The sequence below is a fragment of the Hyperoodon ampullatus genome, assembly GCF_949752795.1.
Source record: "Hyperoodon ampullatus genome assembly, chromosome: 16".
NCBI classification, from domain to species: Eukaryota; Metazoa; Chordata; class Mammalia; order Artiodactyla; family Ziphiidae; genus Hyperoodon; species Hyperoodon ampullatus.
Genome location: NC_136929.1, coordinates 57,311,123 through 57,317,122, shown reverse-complemented (window position 1 = coordinate 57,317,122; position 6,000 = coordinate 57,311,123).

Below are 6,000 nucleotides of genomic sequence, written 5' to 3'. Positions count from 1 at the left end.
GACACACATTGAACCCAGTCATGAGCAAAAGCCAGACTTGGGAATTGGTGCGAAACGGTTTCTAGAATGATTCGAGGAGGAATCTTTTGGGCTGGCGGTGCCTGAGGTTTCCTCTCTAGCCTGGCTGGGCCTCACTTTGGCTGGCACGGGGTGGGAGGCAAGGTGTTTGCTGAGGAATTCTGCTGCAGCCGGCCCCCGCGGGTGGGCTGCTGGGGCAGAAAAGCATCTGTTTGGCAGGGTCACATCCAGCGCTGCACAGGTGTCACTCGCCCACGCAGCTGCTGGGAAGCTGGGCTTTTGTGCTTAAGCTGTGCATCCTGGCTTCACCAGCAGCAGCTCTTTGGAGATGGCTCTTTCCTGGCCTGACATTCCTACAGCTTCTACACTTAGGAGGTAGCGGCCTGCCCTACATATCAAGAGGTTACCAATATTAAGTGTGTTTTTTTGTGTATAAGACTGCACTGATAGGTCCTGACCAGAAAGACTGAACAGGTACAGGAAAGCAGAATACTATCAAGGGAAGAAAACTAAGACTCTTGGAGACAAGAAGCCTAAAGGAATACAGCCATCTGAACACGATAATTTTTCTAAATTTAAAAGTTTTTTGTTACATTTTAGCCCATCCAAGTACGACATCAGAAAGTAAAATTGTACCAAAGAGTCTACAGTGGAAAGCAGGCCACCTTCCCACCCCTGTGTCTAGCGATGTGCTTTGAAGCCAGCTCTTATTGGCTCCACCTGGCTCCAATGTTAAATCGTTATCTTGAAATTGGCCATGGTGGGCGTATTTACAGTATAGAAATAATCAAACTCTACAAATAGGGGTTTTTATCCCCAGATATCTGGTTTACCAACCCACCACTACCTCTGTCCCAAAACCTCAGTTCCCCTCCTTGTCAGCAACCACTGTTACCAATTTCTTTTGTATCTTTCTAGAAATAGTCTACGCACATGTTACACACACACACACACACACACACACACACACCTTTCTATTGCAAATATTAGCACACCATACACATCATTCTGCATCTCATTTTCTTCACACTAAACCTTGGAGACTGTTCCACGTTGCCAAATATAGACCTGCCTCAATCTTTTCAACAGGTGCAAAGTATTCTGTTGAATGGATGTGCCAACCTGTATTTAACCAGTGGCCTATAAATGGATATTTAGGTTGTTTCAATCCTTTGCTACAGCATATAAAGCCACAGTGAATATTATGTCCACTTCTTGTGCTCAGAATGTTCATTTTAATGTAACAGGTACTTAAGTTTCTGCTCTAGCAAAGGTATTAAACACTGTAGAGTCACACATCAATCCTCCTCTGAAGTTTCCTTGAAGTATTTGACAAAGAGCCCTGAGCTGGGATGGGCCCTTGAGCCCCTCCCATCTTCTCCATCTCACATCTAAAGTATGTTAATCCAGTGGGGAGATAATGTGCACATGCAAAATGTACTCAAAAGCAGAATGTGATAAATGCTGTAACAAATTTGTAAATAAAGTATGGGAGCTCAGGGGAAAGATTAATTCTGAAGGAAGGATTAGCAACATTTTTCAGAAGATCTGAGCCCTGACTTATGAGAAGTGGGCAGGAACCATGCCTCACCATGTTGATGTCTCCAGCAGTGCCAAGCACTTTCTAGATTTTTAAGGAGAGCTGGGTAACTGAAAAATCGATTTGTATTAGACGTGAACAAATGTTTCCTGACTGTGGGAGATGCCAGAGAGAAGTCATTGTGAGAAAAGTTGCGAAATAGACCTACCTGCAGAGTTTTTAGAAGGGGATGGATTCCTGTTTGGAAATTAGGCCATTAGAGCCTGTCTTGAGACAATGCATAGGACTAGATGGGCTTTTCAAGTCTCAGCCAACCTAGTGATTTCATCCACCTAAACGCACACACACAATCTAGTCTGTCCCTTGGAGCACAACTGTGGTCTCGATTATAAAAAGAATGGAAACTCAGCCCACCTTACACCAGCCCATCTCAGACTGATGCTTAATGCACGAGAGACATTCCCCTGTGCTCCCAGTGTCCCTGGGCGGCTCCGAGGCCCACCTTCCCTGCAGTTACTGTACCTGTTGTCATTCAGCAGCTGCCAAGATATCGTCGACTTTGCTCTCTGTCCCCCGCCCTGACCCCCCAGTGTACTAGTGCACTTGGATGAAATGCTGGCAGTGCTCTCACAGTGAGCTTGACATGGCACGTCTCTGCCGGCCTCATGATCCAGTAACCAGAGCTGATGCTCAGCACAAGTCAGCAGTGCTGACCGATCCTCTTGTGAAATCTAGTTCCTTTGACAGTTTCCTAATAAAATTCCAGGAATTAAACTCTCAGCTGCCAAGGACTGCTCTTTCCACGGTGTCCTCACCCCCTATTTTCCAGAAGGCAGAGTTTACCAACTGCGGCTGTGTGTAGGTGACCAAAAAAAAAAAAAAAAAGGAAAAGGAAAATTGTGTAAATGTTTTCTCATGTCTAAAGTCTACACATACTTAATAACCCACCTTAGGTCAGACACAAAAGCACTAGTCAGCACCCAACATCTCACCTTTAACAACTCAGAGAGAGGTCGGCAAAATGGCAGGGATTTGTATATTATCTGGCATGTCAAAATTGGGGAGTTCCATTTCAATAAGTATTCTGGTTAATACAGAGCTAGCATGTATACTTTTTGGAGGATTAGAATGCATGCAAATGTTTAATTCTAAAGCTCTGTGCAATACAACATAAAAGTTAATGATTCAGCAGGCACTTTTGGATTCGGCCAGACCACGGGCCCACTGTTAAGAGTCGGAATGTTCAGACCTCCTTGCTCTAAGTTTGGGGCTAAGACCAGGGGCACTTGGAAGCTGGTTAGAAATGCAGAATCTCAGCCCCACCCCAGACCTACTGAATCAGAATCTGCAGTTTAATAAGATCACCACTTAATTCATGTGCACATTAAAGTTTGAGAAACACTGTCCTAAGAGAAGATCTGCAGTTGATAGTCAGTTGCATTTGAACCAACTTTAAATTAGATTACACTTTCCCAGTAACACTAGACTTGAGAGATTGAAAAAGCCCTCCACTAGCATTTCCCCATCATCGTTGTTCATTGGAGGTAGCCAAAGTGGCTCTGCCCTCCACCTGGGTATATCCCCCACCACCCAGCCTTGTCCTTTGCTGTCCCTCTCCCCCATGGCCCCTCTCTTCCCTGTGGCACCCACTGCCAGCCACAGGCTCCAAAAGCTTCATGTCCCTGGTCCTGCTGGGTAACTTAAGGTGTCTCTTGGCACTGCCTTCTCTTACCTGCTGCCCAGGGCTGCTGCTTTCATGCATCTGACCCAGTTGGTGCCACATCACTTAAGTCTTCTCTCTCGTTCCTTCAATACCTCCATCAAACCTACTGACTTTTCTCCCACCATCTCTGGAGCAACGTCTCTATGACTTCCAGCGACAGCTAGCTGACTTAGTAAACCAAACTGTCCCAGGGGGAGGGGATTGTGGCCCTTCAGTGCCCACTCTTTTCTTCTCCAAAACATGCACTTTACAACGACTTTCTAGGGCTATAGCTTCATCATTGTTATCTTTGCCAATTTCCTAATGGCAAAGAGAGAGCAAAGTGCCTTCCAGATAAACAGTTATAATATGCAAAGGTCCAGAGGATGGAAGAAGATGGTTATCTTTGAGGAACTGAAAGACTAGTATGGCTGAAGGAAAGGGAAATTTGCCATATCATGAGAAACAGATGGACCAGAGAAAGGTTTAGAGCTGATTCTCAGACTCAAGTGTGCTTGAGAATCACCTGGGGAAGTTGTTAAAACACAGACTTTCCAGATCCAACCTTGAGGTTCAGTGCTTAGAGGGCTGGTGGGTCCAGGAGTCTGCATTTTCCACAAATACTCTCAGAGATTCTGGGACTCACAGGCCACCCCTGGAGAAGCACTAGTCCAACCCAGCTGTTCTCAGCTCTGGCTGCACAATGGAATCGCCTCAGGAGATTTACAAGAAGCTGGTGTCTATGCCCCGCCCTCTGAGGTTTTGATATAATTGATCTGACCTGTGGCCAGGGCAGCTGGAGATTTAAAAGATACGCAGGTGACTCTAATTACCAGTCAAGTTTGAGAACCAATGGGATACAGCCTGGGGTGCTCTTCAAAGGGGCGGCCTGGGCTTCCCTGGTGACGCAGTGGTTGAGAGTCCGCCTGCCGATGCGGGAGACGCGGCTTCCTGCCCCGGTCCGGGAAGATCCCGCATGCCACGGAGCGGCTGGGCCCGTGCGTCCGGAGCCTGTGCTCCGCAACGGGAGAGGCCACAACGGTGAGAGGCCCGCGTACCGCAAAAAAAAAAAACAAAGGGGCGGCCTGGGTGGAGCATCTTAAAAAGCGGATAGACCCATAAGAAGGAGTAATGGTTAGAAACGGGGAGTGAAGGGATGGAAGTGTTTCAATGACAAACCCTGCTTTCTTCACAATTTAACCATCCAGCCGACAAGCATTTGTCTCTCTGGGTGCCTAGTGACCTTCCTGGGGCCACGACTCCCAGGCTCAGTATTTGTAGCCAAAGCGAGGGCATGAGAACCTGAGATGGAGTTCTCTGCCTTCGAGCCTCAAATCCCCCTCTTCAATGACTCCCAGGATGGAATCATCTTTCCTCCCCCCTCAGAAACACGGGGACCGGTTACACCAACCCTTTGTGCAAATTCTAAAACTGCTTCGCTCTGCATGAATAAACATGAGAGAGAGAGTGTGTGGAGGGAAAACACATTTATCAATTACGTGTCCTCCAAACCTCCCAAGAGTATGCAGCTTTAATGGCTGAAAGACTTTGAAAGGGAAACTTGTAAATTGAGTTGCACCTAAACTCATGACAAAATGCCATGAAATTGACTGACTCTCTCAGCGCTTACCTAACAGTAAGCCTGAGCTGCATATCCAAGTCCCGGCCAGTCCAGATCACGGTGGCGATGCCCTTATCCTCAGCCCGCTCCAATTGAGAGAAGGCAAAGCAGCCACTATTCACAGGGGAGGTTATCTTTTTAGGCACCGTCTTAATAAAGGCAGAGGGTTACGGCTCTTGAAGAAACACTTGCCATATTATTTTTGCACCTAATGTTCCAAATTGACTGGAGAGGGAGTAATGGTTAGAAACGGGGAATGTACAAATGTACAAATTAGCTGGTCCCTAGGGGGCATGATTCAGTGAGATCGATCCCCCAGGACCAGATTGGCTTCTGGGGCAGTGACTCATCCCCCAACTCTCTGGGAGCAGCAGAAGCAGAGGACAGCTGTCACCAAGGTTCACCTGACCTGGGTAAGGCTCCGGGAAGAGAACACATTGGCCCCTCTCAGCTCCCTTCCTGGTTTATCTTTTTTTTTTTAATGAATGGGACATACTAAACACCTGTTTTGCCAGTCACTTTCAGCTGCTCTCCCATTGAATTCCCACAACAGCCTTCAGAGGTAGGTTATCATTAGCCTCATTTTTCTGCAGGGGAAACTGCACCTCCGAGAAGCTAAGAGATTTGCCTGTGAGCCAGGGTGGAGTCCATCTGATCAAGCTGTTGTGTTCTTCTCTCTCTCTCTTCATGCAATAACTTCAACTTAAGAGTTCAGTTTGAGGAATTTTGCCTGTACACAGTGTAAATACCACCACAGTCAAAACAGAATTTTCCCACCACTCCAAAAATTTCTCCTGTACCTCTTTGTAGGTTAATCCCTTCCTCCCCAGCCTCAGGCCCTGGCAACAACTAACCTATTTTCTGTATCTGTAATTTTGCCTTTTATTGCATCATATAGATGTCCAGAGTATATAAATACCTCCTACAAATCGGTAATAAGACAAACCTGATTAAAAATCAGGCAAACTATTGGAACTCACATACACACACATATACTTATGGCCAATTAGCACAAAAAAGGTTCTTAACGGTATTAGCCATCTCAGAAATTTAAATGAAAGCCAAATTAGACACCACCATACACTTACTAGAATGGCTAAAATGAAAAAGACTGCATCA